The sequence below is a fragment of the Melanerpes formicivorus genome, unplaced genomic scaffold, assembly GCF_026170545.1.
Source record: "Melanerpes formicivorus ecotype bairdi unplaced genomic scaffold, bMelFor1.0.p_v2 SCAF_10, whole genome shotgun sequence".
Classification (NCBI taxonomy): Eukaryota; Metazoa; Chordata; class Aves; order Piciformes; family Picidae; genus Melanerpes; species Melanerpes formicivorus.
This window is the reverse complement of record NW_027142362.1, coordinates 150,527-166,877: the sequence shown is the minus strand read 5'-3', so window position 1 is coordinate 166,877 and position 16,351 is coordinate 150,527. Positions and strand designations below refer to the sequence as shown.

Genomic DNA, 16,351 nt, shown 5'->3' with positions numbered 1-16,351 from the left:
AAAAGCTCTGCAGGGAGACCAGCTGATCTGCTCCCGAGGCACAGCAGCACCGGACCTGCTGAGCGTTGGGGGCCTGTTAAGGAGGGTCTGCTGTCATCTGAAGTGGGCTTGGGGGTATGAAAGGGGAATTTGGGGGCATGTGAAGGGTTCTGGGAGCATCTAGAGGTGTCTGGGGACCTCTGGAGGGGCTCCTGGGTCATGTCTGGAGGGTCAGGGAGGAGTGGGGGGGTCTGTGCCTCAGTGTGGTTTCGGGGTCTCTGTGTCAGGTCCCCACAGCGTGTGGGTTGCTGTGTGGCATTGCTGGAGTCTCGGTGTCCCTAGCGCCCCTGACTCTTCTGCTCACTGCTCCCACCTTGTGGGCACGGCCAGGTACTGCTTGCTGTCGCCTGCTGCCAAGGGTGTGAGTGGCCTCTGCAGGGAGGCGCAGAGAGGTATTCTGGGGCGTCTAGAGGGGCTTTGTGGGCATCGAGAGGTGTCTGGCGGCCTCTGGAGGGTCTCCGGGGGGGTCTCTGGAGGGTCCTGAAGCAGCTGAGGGGGCGGGGAGTGGTGGTGCTGTGTTAGAGGTCTCTGGGGGGTTCCAGGTTTTGGGGTCCCGCAGGTTTGGGGTGGTCTCACCCCGGTATTGGGTGTCCTGCAGTCCCAGGACCCCCCAGCCACATCTCCCCCGGCATCTCAAGGCGAGCTGCGAGCACCTCAAGGGCCTTAGAGGGTGACAAAGGAGGTCTGGGGGCATGTAGACGGAAGTGAGGGCACCAAGACGGCACCGCTCTCCCCGTGACAGCGCCTGCCCTTCCCAAGATGGCGTCGCCCTCCCCGTGACAGCGCCTGCCCTTCCCAAGATGGCGTCGCCCTCGCCCCGTTGGCTCCGACCTAGCCAGCGTAACTATCGTCCCCTCTGCTTTCTCCGCTCCGCATCAGCTCAGTGTAGACTCTGCTGCTCTCTGGAGTTGTTCTGTCCCTGCTGCAGGACTCTGCTATGGGTCTGAGGGTGGGCAGCAGCGGGGGGGGGGGGGGGGGGGGGCCGAGAAACACCAGCGGCGGGGGGGGGGGGTGGGGCTGTGTCGATTTGCCACGGTCGGGAGCAGTCTGCTCCCAGTTCACGAGCTGTTCTCCTGTCTCTCCCAGCTCTTGCAGGCTGACCCCAATGCCCTCAGACTCGCCCAGCGATCCCAGGGTGAACCCAGCAGCACCCAGACTCGCCCAGCGATCGTCACGTGATTAGGGGCCGCGCAGAGGAGGGGCAGGGAGCACAGAAAGCGGCGGCGGCGCTGTGAGGGGATAGGAAAGGGAAGGGGTGGGAAGGGAGCTAGAGGGGAGGGGGTGCGGGGAAGAGCGCGCAGGTTACGTCACTGGAGGTGGGGCTTGAGGAGGACAATAGGCTGGCTATGGGGGGCGGGGCTGGAGGACTGGAGGCGGGGCTAGAGGGCGGCAATAGGATGGCTATGGGAGGGGGCGGGAACAAGAGGGCATCTGCGTCACAGGGGGGCGGGGTTTGAGTGAAATAGGATGGCCGTGGAGGGGGCGGGGAAAGGGCTGAGGGAGGTTGCAGGAGGCGGGGCAGGAGGACTGGAGGCGGAGCTGGAGGAGGGCAATAGGATGGCTATGGGAGGGGGCGGGGAAAGGGCTGAGGGTGGTTGCAGGAGGCGGGGCAGGAGGACTGGAGGCGGGGCTGGAGGGCGACAATAGGATGGCCATGGAAGGGGGCGGGGCTCGAGGAGGGCAGCAGGATGGCTATGGGGGGCTACGGAGTCCCTGTTGTGTCGGCACAAGGGCTACGGCTGCTGCGACGGTACAGCCTCGCCCTGCCAGCCTAGCAGGGGATCTCCTGCTTGGCTTGTGTGGGCTCCAGCTAGGGTTTGATCTCTGTCAGTCAGGAAGGAAAGGCTGAAAAGGAAATTGCTGAGTCCACGCTTTTACCGAGGAGCTGAAGCTTCTGCCAGTGTAGACTCCAACCGAGCAGGTAGGTAAGCAAGCAGAAGTCCTCTGATGGGTATAATGGGGGTGGCAAAGAGAATTCCCTTGTTTCCAGTGTGGAAAACCTCTTGTTTGTCCCCTGACCCCAGGAGCTTCTCACAGGGGCTGTGTTCCTCACTAACAGCAAGGCTGCGCTCGGCCCCTGGGGATGCTGCAACCGGAGCAGAGAAGCTGTGCTCCTGGCAGTTCTCTCTCCACCTGGATCAGGATGAAGGTTCAGGCCATTGCTCTGCAGCTGGGCACTGCTGAGAGCTGCAGCTGGTGCCCAGATCAAAGACAGCTTTGTCTCTAAGGCCAGTGCTTCTCTGCAGAGGAACCAAGATTTCTCTGCAGGTGTTGCCCAGGGTTCCTCATCTGCTCAGAATGCCCAGCTCCAGTGCCAGGCTGATGTCACCTCACAGCCGTCACTCTGTCGGTGCTCGCCTAGGAGTGCCGGAAATCTTCCTGGAACTATTGGAGAAAAGGAAGCTTTGTCTGTCTCTGTTTGCGGTGCCCTGAGAAGGACTTGTACCGACACAGGCTCAGAAAGCTGAAACAAAACAATGAGAGCAACAGATGGAAGAGATTGCTTGATTGCCAGCAAGAAATGCACCAACTGCAAGGTGATTTTGGGGTAGTAAATCCCAGAAGGTAAATCAACATTGCCAAATGGCAGTGTTTCCTCTTCACCATGGGTTACCCTATTAGAATATGTATTTCCAGCATAGAGGGGATCTTTGCTGCGTGACTAAGAGTGGGATTGTTCCAGTGGGAAACATCATCTGCTCCTGAGCCATTGGAATCTCTCCCAGAGAGACGCAGAGGTACTGTGCTGACAGGCAGAAGCAACCAGAAGGGTTTCAGGTTAGGGGTAGGTGTTGATTCTGGCCTAGAAACCCCTTAATGAGTTTTGTGCCTTGTTACCTGAGAAACAAAGTTTGTCCTGTTGTGTTTCCACCCCTAGAAAAAGCTGAAGAGCTTTGGTTCACCATGCTAAGTTGGCAGGGCAGGAAGACATCAGCGCCCAGCCTCCAGCCACGCCCGCTGGAACATGCTTTCCAATTAGTACGCTACCTCTTAGGTTTCCAACCTGGGTATTCAAAGAACGCCGAGGAAAGTGGGGGCAGGTGCTTTTGCCAGGCAGCCTCCAATGAGCAGGCCCGGGGCAACGAGGAGGTGGCAGCAGCCAGCACATGCAGGCATTTCCTGGGGCTCAGTGAATGTTTAGAGCTCAGGGGCTCAGCCTGTGTTTCCGCTTCCTTTTCTTCAGCACAGGAGTTCGATTTGGCTGTCCGGAGCCTTGCTCTGCACCCGAATGCCGTACCGAGCGTGAGGGAAAGATGAAGCAACACCCACGTAGGCACCCAGGGAAAAAGCGGAGGTTGTCTTAGGAGCCAGATTGAGACAAAATTCACCCAACTCCTTCTGCGGTGGTGTACGGGAAAGAGTCGGTAGGGGAAGCCGCAGGACAGCCTGCAGCAAAGCTCAGGACTTGTTCCCTCGCCTCTGCCTTCTGCACGTCTCCTCGTCGGCTGCCTGTAAGCGAGACGCTTCACCAGCTGGCTTGTTTTTATTCAGCAAAGTTATGGCATGGAAGTTATCTGGTAGGAGTCGTTGCTAAACAGATGTAGTTGAAGCTTTGTATCTTCCGTTCTCTCTACTAGTTACTCTAATCTTGCCCTGTTGGTTTAGCCCATCAGTTTTCATGTTCTCTTCATCTATTAATAGCAGAAGAAAGGGCCCCTTGATTCCAGTATTTCTTGCTGTAGTTCAGAGGTAGAGTTGGCTTTCCCTCTGACCTTTTACACTTTTACTTTGTGTTAAGTGGAACCCAAAACTGAATAGGATACTTTGTGTAAAGCTTGAGCAGCCCATAACTTTCCAATTATTATACTGCATGCACTACTGCTTTGCAACATTTACAGGACTGTGGTGGTGTCAGATAGTTCACTTGCATTTAGCTCCTCAGGGGCCAGGCCTTCCTTTGGGCTGATAGTCTTGGCCAAAGCTGCAATGTTCAGTCCTTGCTGTGAAAGGCAGGAGGTTCATCAGGAGGTTTCCTTTCTGAGGAGGTTCCCCTCAGAAAGGAAACTGGTGACATGGTCACAAGTGATGAGGAAAAGGCTGAGGTGCTTAATAACTTCTTTACCTCAGTCTTCACTGCAAGGGCCTCTAGCCACACTCCTGATGTTATGGAAGTCAAAGCCAGGGACGGGGAGGAAGAACTGCCCATTGTAAGTGCAGATCAGGTTCGTGATCATCTGAAGAACCTGAAAGTGTTCAAGTCCATGGGACCCGACGGGATACACCCACAGGTGCTGAGAGAACTGGCAGAGGAGGTTGCTAAACCCCTCTCTATTATATTTCAAAAGTCATGGCAAGCTGGGGCAGTCCCCACAGACTGGAAAAGGGGAAACATTGCCCCCATCTTCAAAAAGGGCAAGAAGGAGGAACCGGGGAACTCCAGGCCACTCAGTCTCACCTCTGTGCCTGGAAAGATCATGGAGCAGATCCTCCTGGAGTCACTACTCGCTCAAAAGAATAGTGAAGAGGTGATTGGGAACAGTCAGCATGGCTTTGCCAAGGGCAAATCCTGCCTGACCAACCTGGTGGCCTTCTATGAGCAGGTGACAAAATTAATAGCTGAGGGGCGAGCAACTGATGTCATTTACCTGGACCTGAGCAAAGCCTTCGACACTGTCCCGCACCACAGCCTGGTCTCCAGGCTGGTGACACATGGGTGTGATGGGTGACCACTAGATGGATAAGGAACTGGCTTGATGGCCGCACCCAAAGAGTGGCTGTCAAGGGCTCCATGTCCCAGTGGAGGCCAGGGACAAGCGGAGTCCCTCAGGGATCAGTCCTGGGACCTGTCTTGTTCAACATCTTTGTGGGTGACATGGACAGTGGCATTGAGTGCACCCTCAGCAAGTTTGCTGATGACACCAAGCTGTGTGGTGCAGCAGACACGCTGGAGGGAAGGGAGGCCATCCAGAGGGACCTTGACAGGCTGGAGAGGTGGGCACAAGCCAACCTCATGAAGTTCAATAAGAGCAAGTGCAGGGTCCTGCATCTGGGTCGAGGCAATCCCAGGCACAAATCCAGGCTGGGCAGTGACTGGCTGGAAAGTAGCCCTGAGGAGAGAGACTTGGGGGTGCTGGTGGACGAAAAGCTCAACATGAGCTCTCAGTGTGCACTTGCAGCCCGCAAAGCCAATCAGATCCTGGGCTGCATCAGGAGAAGTGTGGCTAGCAGGTCGAGGGAGGTGATCCTCCCCCTCTGCTCAGCCCTGGTGAGACCCCACCTGGAGTACTGTGTCCAGTTCTGGAGCCCCTATTACAAGAGGGATGTGGAGGTGCTGGAGCGTGTCCAGAGAAGGGCCACAAGGATGATCAGAGGGCTGGAGCACCTCTCCTATGAGGGCAGACTGAAGGAGTTGGGGCTGTTCAGTCTGCAGAAGAGAGGGCTCCGAGGTGACCTAATTGTGGCCTTCCAGTATCTGAAGGGGGCCTACAGGAAGGCTGGGGAAGTTTGCTTTATTTTGTGCCTTTTTGGGGGCGAATCAAAGGGAGTGGGGGGGATTGTGGGTGGGCTGGTTCTGCCACGTGGGGCAGGGGGCTGCTGCAGCAGAGGAGCAGGTGAGCGAGGGCTGGGGGCCCCCCCTAAAGTGCTGAAAATTCTCCGAGGGGACCACACTATCTTTAAAAGTGTAAGTACTGGGGTGAGGCGAGGCGGAGGCAAACCTCTGGTTTGCAGCTGGAGAGGGAGGGCTTGGAGTGACTGGTGCGTAAGAAAGCTTTGGAAACGACCCCTGTCTGCCCTCTCTGCTTCTAAAAGGCTTTTAGCATTGGAAAATAAAAGCCACGTGGGGGCCCGGCTGCTGCCCACGCCCAGGGAGGTGCTCAGTGCTGCCACCCGGTGTGTAACGGCCGGCAGTGCAGCCGTGCCGCGGCGTGTGCCGCCCCGGGGGAGCTCAATGCTGCCATCCGGTGTGTAACGGCCGGCAGTGCTGGCGGAACGAACGTTTTTCTGACAGCTCTTGGAGGAACGTTTCTGTACAGGTGTTCCCCAGGGCTCCTCAGCTGCTCAGAACTCAACGTGTTGCCTTGGAGGGGAATAAAACCCATGGAACGCTGAGCGTGAGGTCACAACGCAGGCACCGCCCCGCCAGCGTGTCACCGCCCCCCCCAGCGTGTCACCGCCCCCCTCAGCGTGGCACCGCCCCCCTCAGCGTGGCACCGCCCCCCTCAGCGTGGCACCGCCCCCCCCAGCGTGGCACCGCCCCCCCAGCGTGGCACGGCCCCCCCAGCGTGGCACCGCCCCCCCGGCGTGTCACCGCCCCCCCAGCGTGGCACCGCCCCCCCAGCGTGGCACCGCCCCCCCGCGTGGCACCGCCCCCCCGCGTGGCACCGCCCCCCCCGCGTGGCACCGCCCCCCCGCGTGGCACCGCCCCCCCCAGCGTGGCACCGCCCCCCCCAGCGTGGCACCGCCCCCCCAGCGTGGCACCGCCCCCCCAGCGTGGCACCGCCCCCCCAGCGTGGCACCGCCCCCCCAGCGTGGCACCGCCCCCCCAGCGTGGCACCGCCCCCCTCCAGCGTGGCACCGCCCCCCTCCAGCGTGGCACCGCCCCCCCTAGCGTGGCACCGCCCCCCCAGCGTGGCACCGCCCCCCCAGCCTGAACCCCACCCCCCAGCATGGCACCGCCCTCAACAACATGGCGCCAGATGCTTTAAAATGGCTCAGTGCAGGGTTGTGGCTCGTAGAGGTTGGAGCTCTTCTGCTGTGTCCCAGGTCAGTGCCAGTCTCTGCTGCTTTGTGGGGTTTCTCTATAGCAGCCGCTGGAGCTGCGCGGGGCTTGGGGGGGTGGCCACCGGCGGGGCAGCGCGGGGCTTTTGCGGGGGGGAGGGGGGCGTGTCCGGGCTTGGCCGGTGGGGCTCTGCGGGGGTGGCGGCTGCTGCCTCAACCGTACCCAGAGGCCCCGTGGGAGCTCAATGCTGCCACCCCGTGTGTAATGGCCGGCAGTGCAGCCGTGCCGCGGCGTGTGCCGCCCCGGGGGAGCTCAATACTGCCACCCGGTGTGTAATGGCCGGCAGTGCAGCCGTGCCGCGGCGTGTGCCGCCCCGGGGGAGCTAATTTCTGCAGCCTAACTGCGCTGAATGCTCGAAAATTCTTAGGGGAAGAGCGGAGGGCTTGACTCGAGCGTCGCTATGGATCCGGCGCCTGCGCCCTAGCCCGGCTCTGCTCGCGCCAGGGGGGCAGCGTCCCGGTGGTCCCTATGGATACGGCGCCTGCGCCGCAGCGGGTCCGGTCCCGGTGTCGCTGCCGGCCCGGGACTCCCAGGTGTGTTCCTTCCGGCGTCTGAAGGTGGTCTGGGGCCATCGGCAGGGCTTTTGGGGGTGACGGAGGAGGTCTGGGGACACCTAAAAGGGTCTGGGGATACGTAAAGTTCTCGTGGAGCCATCTGAAAGGGTCAAGGGTCGTGGAGAGGCAGCTGGGCACCTCCGACGGACCCTTTGGGAGGTCTCTGCAGGCTCCCGTGGGAGCTGGGGGTGTCTCGGGGTGGGTTTGGGTTTGGGTTTGGGTTTGTGCTGCAAACAGCGTTGATAATGACTTAGAGAAAGACACACAAGAGACTCAGTAAGTCTCTTGTATCGTGCTTCTATTCTGGCACCTGACACAGGTAGGATCATTTCAAAAGAGCTGTGTGTCTTCAGAGAGGTTTGGGCAAACTTTTATACAAAAAGTTATCTGTCTATAATGACAGAGGTCCAGATGCTTCCTATCTATACAAAGCTTATCTATCTAAAAGAGCAGAAGTACACATATCATGCAGGTGTCCTTTGTCTTATCCAAAAGAGCATCTTGTCCAAGACTAACAGAAGTGAATCACTGACAAATCCTGTTATTCCTTCTCTATCCAAAGGCTGTCTGCCAGCCCCTCTCCCCCTCCCTGCGTCCCAGCATTTCAGCTAACAAGCGGAAAATTCTTATCAACTCTGTGGTTCTGTTAATGAGACTTTTCTGTTCATCAGTTCCCCCCTTTCTCACAGCCAACAGTATATTCCTATACTATATTTTCTTAAGGCAAACTTTGGACCCAGGCTTTCTGAGCTATCTTTCCCATGCTGACACTTGTGGAAGTTACTCTCAGATGTAGTCACCCAGTCTGATGCCCCCCAAGTCCAATTCATTGAGGCTTCCCCAAATAAAGGGGTCCTCATTTGGCCTCGAGGAAGTTCAGTGCATATCCAACAGTTAGAGAGATTAGTTTGCAAAGCCAATTCTTGCCTAACGTGTAAGTACATATTGCCTTCCCATCCCTCAATTTCCTTGCTGTGCTGCAAAGATTTTGATAGGAATTTCTAGGTATTAACTACAGCCAGGGCAATCCTTCAAGTGCCCTAGGAACGCAGTGAAAACCTTTTGGGAATTGTTCCTGCTCTGGTACTCCTCAAGCTATGAGGAGCTCTTCAGGGCAGCTCCAAGGTTAGGTTTGGATTCTCCTGGAGTCTCACACAGAACGAGTCTCACGATTCCAGTGGTCTAATTTCATAGCTGCATTTTCTTCTCTCTGCCTAGGTGACAGGACGACCTCACTAATCAAGAGAGATAGCCTGAGCTCTGCAGGAACCTTGAACCCAAGCAGCCAGTGCCTTCTGTGAGTACAAGCTGTCCTTGTTCAACGTGGAGGTAGTTGAGAGCTGAAGCCAGACCATACCTTAATTCCCTCAGCTTCCTCTTCTGCAGATTAAACAGTCCCAGTTCCTTCAGCCACTCCTCATAAGGCTTGTTATCCAGACCCCTCACCAGCTTTGTGGCCCTTCTCTGGACTCACTCTCTCACAAGGGGTGTCCTGGGGAACACCACTCGTGCCCGGCCGGCCACCGGCTGGGTTTAACTCTGTTCCCCACCGCGCTTGGGGCCCAGCCATCCATCCTGTTCTGCTGTCCAGCAGTCCCTTTGAAAAACAATCCATCTGAAAAAAGAAGTAGCAGAGAAGGAAAGCTGAAGCTGCAAAGATTGCAGTCCCCTCAGTTCTGGTTGTAGCCAGGTGGGGGTTGGTCTCTTCTCCCAGGCAAGCAGCACCAGAGCAAGAGGACACAGTCTCAAGCTGTGCCAGGGGAGGTTTAGGCTGAATGTTAGGAAGAGGTTTACAGCTTGGCCAAAGACTCTTCTGATCCCTGTCTTCTGGTCGTGACCAGCAGCGTGCACGGGTGGCCAAGAAGGCCACTGGCAACCTGGCCAATATCGGGAACAGTGTGGCCAGCAGGAGCAGGGAGGTCATTCTGCCCCTGCACTTGGCACTGGTTAGGGCACACCTTGAGTCCCGTGTCCAGTTCTGGGCCCCTCCGTTTAAGCAAGACGTTGAGTTGCTGGAAGGAGTCCGGAGAAGGGCAACAAAGCTGGGGAGGGGTTTGGAGCACAGGCCTGTGAGGAGCGGCTGAGGGAGCTGGGGTTGCTTAGCCTGGAGAAGAGGAGGCTCAGGGGAGACCTTCTTGCTCTCTGCAACTCCCTGAAGGGAGGTTGTAGCCAGGTGGGGGTTGGTCTCTTCTTCCAGGCAAGCAGCAGCAGAACAAGAGGACACAGTCTCAAGCTGTGGCAGGGGAGGTTTAGGCTAGAGGTTAGGAAGAGGTTCTGCACAGAGAGAGTGATTGCCCATTGGAGTGGGCTGCCCAGGGAGGTGGTGGAGTCACCATCTTTGGAGGTGTTCAGGAGGAGACTGGATAGGGTGCTTGGTTGCATGGTTTAGTTGATTAGGTGGTGTTGGATGATAGGTTGGACACGATGATCTTGAAGGTCTCTTCCAACCTGGTCCGGTCCATTCCATTCCAACACCATCTAATCAACTAAACCACGGCACTGAGTGCCTCATCCAGTCTCTTTCTAAACACTTCCAGTGATGGTGACTCCACCACCTCCCTGGGCAGCACATTCCAAAGGCCAATCTCTCTTTCACCCTGCTCTATTCTATTCTATGAAGACCTTCTTCCTAACATCCAGGTTTAATTGGTGAGAGCCACAGACTTGGTTGCTGCCACCCGCTGCTAAGGGGTCTGAGTGGCCCCCAAATGGGGTTTGGAGGCAGGTAAAGGTTTCTTTTGGTGTGTGAAGGGGTTTTGTGCGCATCTAGAAGGGGTGTGGAGCCCCCTGAAAGGGTCTGGGATAGTGTCAGGGGGTTCTGGGCTGGTCTACCAGCGGGTCTGGGGACATTAGAAGCGTCTGGGGGTACCTAAAACGGAGCTGAGCGTATCAGATGGGGGGTTTGGGTGCCTCCAAAGGGGTTTTGTGGGCATCTAAGTTGGGGAATCTGGGGGGGTCCTGAAGGAGTTGGGGGGTTCTCCTCAAGCTATGAGCAGACACACAGACAGCTGTTAACGGACTTTCTTTGATCATTCCAGGTCTGGTGTGCTGGGACTGGCAGGACCTTCCTGAGCTGTCCACGTACAGTTTCTGTCGACACTCTTCAGCTCGTACATCCGGTTTGCTGACAGAGGGTGTGGGGTTTGTGGGGCCCGGCAGCGAGACTTTTCCAAAGAGGAGCTCTTCAGGGCAGCTCCAAGGTTAGGTTTGGATTCTCCTGGAGTCGCACACAGAACGAGTCTCACGATTCCAGTGGTCTAATTTCATAGCTGCATTTTCTTCTCTCTGCCTAGGTGACAGGACGACCTCACTAATGAAGAGAGATAGCCTGAGCTCTGCAGGAACCTTGAACCCAAGCAGCCAGTGCCTTCTGTGAGTACAAGCTGTCCTTGCTCAACGTGGAACTAGTTGAGAGCTGAAGCCAGACCATACCTTAATTCCCTCAGCTTCCTCTTCTGCAGATTAAACAGTCCCAGTTCCTTCAGCCACTCCTCGTAAGGCTTGTTATCCAGACCCCTCACCAGCTTTGTGGCCCTTCTCTGGACTCACTCTCTCACAAGGGGTGTCCTGGGGAACACCACTCGTGCCCGGCCGTCCACCGGCTGGGTTTAACTCTGTTCCCCACCGCTCTTGGGGCCCAGCCATCCATCCTGTTCTGCTGTCCAGCAGTCCCTTTAAAAAACAATCCATCTGAAAAAAGAAGTAGCAGAGAAGGAAAGCTGAAGCTGCAAAGATTGCAGTCCCCTCAGTTCTGGTTGTAGCCAGGTGGGGGTTGGTCCCTTCTCCCAGGCAAGCAGCACCAGAGCAAGAGGACACAGTCTCAAGCTGTGCCAGGGGAGGTTTAGGCTGGATGTTAGGAAGAAGGTCTTCATAGAATAGAATAGAGCAGTTTGAAAGAGAGATTGGCCTTTGGAACGTGCTGCTCAGGGAGGTGGTGCCCAGGGAGTCACCATCACTGGAAGTGTCTAGAAAGAGACTGGATGAGGCACTCAGTGCCATGGTTTAGTTGATTAGATGGTGTTGGAATGGAATGGAATAGAATAGAATAGACCAGACCAGACCGAGTTGGAAGAGACCTTCAAGATCATCGTGTCCAACCTATCATCCAACACCACCTAATCAACTAAACCATGCAACCAAGCACCCTATCCAGTCTCCTCCTGAACACCTCCAAAGATGGTGACTCCACCACCTCCCTGGGCAGCCCATTCCAATGGGCCATCACTCTCTCTGTGCAGAACCTCTTCCTAACCTCTAGCCTAAACCTCCCCTGGTGCAGCCTGAGACTGTGTCCTCTTGCTGGGCCCAGTGATGATCAAAGTTCTTTTCCAAGCTGCTTACTCCTGTTTGGTTTTATTCTCCTGCATGAATTGTCAGTTCAAAGCACTCGAGAGAAATGGTGTGATGGCTGTGCTGCCAAGCATCAGACTGGGGACCGAAAGACAACCTCCTGTGGATCGATGTACCGGGATATTCCAGGAACCTCTGTGCTGCCACAGACCTGGACTTAAACTCGTTCCAGATGCCGCGGTGTGTTCCGCATGACAATCGCACTCGGCACGTGAAGAGTGGCCAAGAGACTTCCCTTGTTTCCTTTGTGGAAGGCTTTTGTGTGTCCCCCGGCCCCGGGGGCCGTGTTCCTCTCGGGCAGGCTGCGGACGAGGCTGCCCTCGGCAGCAGGCGTGCCGCAAGCGGAGCGGCGAAGCTGTGTTCCTGGCAGTTCTCTCTCCGCCTGGATCAGCACGAAGGTGCCGGCCGACAAGGACTTGCACTGACACAGGGTCAGAGAGCTGAGAGCACCAAAGGGTTTAATTGGTGAGAGCAACAGACTTGGTTGCTGCCACCCGCTGCTAAGTGGCCCCCTAATGGGGTTTGGAGGCAGGTAAAGGTTTCTTTTGGCGTGTGAAGGGGTTTTGTGGGCATCTAGAAGGGGTGTGGAGCCCCCTGAAAGGGTCTGGGATAGTGTCAGGGGGTTCTGGGCTGGTCCACCAGCGGGTCTGGGGACATTGGAAGCATCTGGGGGTACCTAAAGTGGAGCTGGGTGTTTCAGATGGGGGGTTTGGGTGCAACCAAAGGGGTTTTGTGGGCATCTAAGTTGGAGAATCTGTGGGGGTCCTGAAGGAGTTGGGGGGTTCTCAGTGAGGTTTTGGAGTCTCTATGGAGTCCCTGTTGTATCTTGGGTCTGCCGTGGGATTGGTAGTGACTGGGTGCTCCGGTTTTGGTGGCTCCAGGGCAGCAGGTACCCACAGGGCTGTGCCTTGCTTTATGTTCCCCAGCTGTGGGCCAAGCAGGAGCCCCAGGGGAAGGGAATTTCAGCATGTGGCGGGTGATAGTGGAGGCGACTTCCTGACAAAATGGCTTTGGGGGTTTGGTTAGGTCTTGTTTTTATGGTTGACTCACTCTTGCTTTCTTTCCTTTTTTTTCAGGGAGCTTAACTGCTTTGCCTGAGGACCAGTTGCAGATTTGTATTCGGCCTCAGCCACAAGCCCTGACACGGAGCGGGGTGCTTTGGTGTCAGAATGTGGAGCTGTTGGAAACCCAATTGCTCACTGAAAAAAAGAAAAGGAATAATTTGTCATAAAAAAATCCCCACAGTTCCTGTAAGCTTTCGAGTTCCTACTTAATAATATAAAGCAGTTTGTGGTTTGGTTGGTTTGGTTTTTTTCTTGTTGTGCTGCAAAGATTTTGATAGGAATTTCTAGGTATTAACTACAGCCAGAGCAAGCCTCTACTTGCCCTGGGAACGCAGTGAAAACCTTTTGGGAATTGGTTCTGCTCTGTTACTCCTCAAGCTATGAGCAGACGCACAGACAGTTGTTAACAGAGTTTCTTTGTGCATTCCAGGTCCGGTGTGTTCAGACCGGCAGGATCTTCCTGGGCCATCCGATTACGGTTTCCGTTGACACTTTTCAGCCCTTACATCCGGTTTGCCGACCGAGGACGTTGGTTTGTGGGCCCTGGCAGCGACAGTTTTCCAAAGAGGAGCTCTAAGGCCAGCTGCAAGGTTAGGTTTGGATTCTCCTGGGGTGCCTGTGCTTGAAAGCCCCCCAGAGGCCGTGCAGAGTGGTGCTCGCAGTAGCTCTGTGCAAGTCTGCCGTGGGCTCAGGAGGCCAGTATCTAGAGAGAGGGAAGGACAGAGACACTTCTAAGACAGTTTTACAGAAATAATTATGAGAAGAGGCAAATTAATTCTGGGGACTCATGTGATATATCTGTTTAAGAGAAAAAAAAATGAAGGAGGTTTCTGACCATAACCAGGCTGACAAAGCACAGTAATGTGGTTTCCTATGGGATTCAACTCCTCCTGCATTGCACAGGACACTTCAACAGCTGTCCTGACGAGCTATAAGTAATGAACTTAATCCACCCTGTGCGAGCAATGGGGCAAAAGATTACAAAATCCATGTATGCAGTTGAGATGTGTTACGTTGGGACGCCCAGGATACACCTGATCAAGCTCTCCTAGTGTTTAGACGCAAGATGGAAGAAGGAAGGGGGAAGACAGAGCAGAAGGTCTATTTAAATATGAAACTCCTAGGCTGAAAGAAAAGAAAAACATTTTAAAGAGCACTCAGTGAGACTCTGTCACCAGCATAGCTAATCACAGAATCACTGAGTGTTAGGGGTTGGAAGGGACCCCAAAATAGCATCCGGTCCAACCCCTGTGCCAGTGCAGGATCACCTGGGGCAGGTTTTGAATGTCTCCAGAGACTCCACTAACTCTCTGGGCAGCCTGCTCCCGGGCTCTGGCACACACAGTGAAAAGGTTTTCCCTTCTGTTCCTGCGGAACTTCCTCCTTTTATTCGTCGGACGCAGCAGAGCCGCTGGGTCGTGTTGCTGCGGCAAGGTGACCACCCTGTAGTTCAGGGCCTGGGTCTGTGCCTTCATGGCAGCCTGTTCCCTTGGCACCCTGTCAGCTTAACAGCCCTGTACTCGGGGCCTGTGTGACGAGTTGTGGAGCCCTCCATCCCCCTTCTGTCCCCAGCAGCAGCCCAAGGTCCCTGTAAGCAGGGCTGGGGAGGCTGCTTTAGGCAGCTAACAGGAACCAACCTTGCCTGGCCCTTAGGGGGCTGAGGTCAGTCCCTGGGCTCCTGAAGAGGTGGTGTTGCGCTGCTGCCAGGAGGGCCGGCCCGTAGGTGGGGCACGGGCCAGAGCCTGTGGCTCTCTGTGGGGCTTTTTGGGGGTGCTGCTGAGGCCTCACTCTGTCCTGTTGGCATCCTTTGTCAGGGTAGCCAGATCCTAGGCCCGATGTCTATCGTTAGCTCAATCGCAGAATTTCCTCGTCTGCTGTTCCTGTCCGTAAATTTTTGCCAGTGCTTCTGTAATAAAAAGGTTTTTATTTCTCCTGTAACTTGCAAGCTGGTGACCTCCTTAGGAGCACCACTGTGTTGTTCACAAAGTTCTTTGCTGTTGCAAAGCTGGGAGAAGTGTGAGGTTCAGCTGATGAAGTTTCTCTCTTTAGGAGTGTCTGCTCAGCCGTCCTCTTCCTGGATCTCGGAGCTTTGTCTCTCCCTGTTTGCGGTGCCCCGACAAGGACTTGTGCCGACACATCCTCGGGAAGCTGAAACCACCAAAGGGTTTAATGGGTTTGAGACAAAATTCACCCAACTCCTTCTGCGGTGGTGTACGGGAAAGAGTCGGTAGGGGAAGCCGCAGGACAGCCTGCAGCAAAGCTCAGGACTTGTTCCCTCGCCTCTGCCTTCTGCACGTCTCCTCGTCGGCCGCCTGTAAGCGAGACGCTTCACCAGCTGGCTTGTTTGAATTCAGCAAAGTTATGGCATGGAAGTTACCTGGTAGGAGTCGTTGCTAAACAGATGCAGTTGAAGCTTTGTATCTTCCGTTCTCTCTACTAGTTATTCTAATCTTGCCCTGTTGGTTTAGCCCATCAGTTTTCATGTTCTCTTCATGTATTAGTAGCAGAAGAAAGGGCCCCTTGATTCCAGTATTTCTTGCTGTAGTTCAGAGGTAGAGTTGGCTTTCCCTCTGACCTTTTACACTTTTACTTTGTGTTAAGTGGAACCCAAAACTGAATAGGATACTTTGTGTAAAGCTTGAGCAGCCCTTAACTTTCGAATTATTATACTGCATGCACTACTGCTTTGCAACATTCACAGGACTGTGGTGGTGTCAGATAGTTCACTTGCATTTAGCTCCTCAGGGGCCAGGCCTTCCTTTGGGCTGATAGTCTTGGCCAAAGCTGCAATGTTCAGTCCTTGCTGTGAAAGGCAGGAGGTGCTGGCTGGGCAGTTTGCTTTATTTTGTGCCTTTTTGGGGGTGAATCAAAGGGAGTGGGGGGATTGTGGGTGGGCTGGTTCTGCCACGTGGGGCAGGGGGCTGCTGCAGCAGAGGAGCAGGTGAGCGAGGGCTGGGGGCCCCCCCCTAAAGTGCTGAAAATTCTCCGAGGGGACCACACTATCTGTAAAAGTGTAAGTACTGGGGTGAGGCGAGGCGGAGGCAAACCTCTGGTTTGCAGCTGGAGAGGGAGGGCTTGGAGTGACTGGTGCGTAAGAAAGCTTTGGAAACGACCCCTGTCTGCCCTCTCTGCTTCTAAAAGGCTTTTAGCATTGGAAAATAAAACCCACGTGGGGGCCCGGCTGCTGCCCACGCCCAGGGAGGTGCTCAGTGCTGCCACCCGGTGTGTAACGGCCGGCAGTGCAGCCGTGCCGCGGCGTGTGCCGCCCCGTGGGAGCTCAATGCTGCCACCCGGTGTGTAACGGCCGGCAGTGCAGCCGTGCCGCGGCGTGTGCCGCCCCGTGGGAGCTCAATGCTGCCACCCGGTGTGTAACGGCCGGCAGTGCTGGCGGAACGAACGTTTTTCTGACAGCTCTTGGAGGAACATTTCTGTACAGGTGTTCCCCAGGGCTCCTCAGCTGCTCAGAACTCAACGTGTTGTCTTGGAGGGGAATAAAAACCATGGAAAGCTGAGCGTGAGGTGACAACGCAGGCGCCGCCCCCGCCAGCGTGGCGCCGCCCCCGCCAGCGTGGCGCCGCCCCCGCCAGCGTGGCGCCGCCCCCGCCAGCGTGGCGCCGCCCCCG

At 56.0% G+C, this 16,351-nt stretch overlaps 2 long non-coding RNA genes across 4 annotated transcripts; both read left to right on the top strand.

Annotated features, from left to right (window-relative positions):
• Positions 1–1,172: 1,172 nt before the first annotated feature.
• On the top strand, positions 1,173–15,841 carry LOC137443568 (uncharacterized). Of its 3 annotated transcripts, XR_010987937.1 has the most exons (9): positions 1,173–1,270; positions 1,875–1,960; positions 8,533–8,611; positions 10,353–10,514; positions 10,608–10,686; positions 11,692–12,196; positions 12,741–12,914; positions 13,159–13,318; positions 14,778–15,841. It is a non-coding gene; the product is annotated as an uncharacterized lncRNA (long non-coding RNA). The 3 variants fall into 3 exon arrangements; XR_010987936.1 differs by lacking the exon at positions 1,173–1,270 and having other exon boundaries at positions 1,715–1,960; XR_010987938.1 differs by lacking the exons at positions 1,173–1,270; positions 1,875–1,960 and adding an exon at positions 6,730–6,744.
• On the top strand, positions 2,145–3,819 carry LOC137444036 (uncharacterized). The gene is made up of 2 exons (XR_010988047.1): positions 2,145–2,576; positions 2,677–3,819. It is a non-coding gene; the product is annotated as an uncharacterized lncRNA (long non-coding RNA).
• Positions 15,842–16,351: the final 510 nt, after the last annotated feature.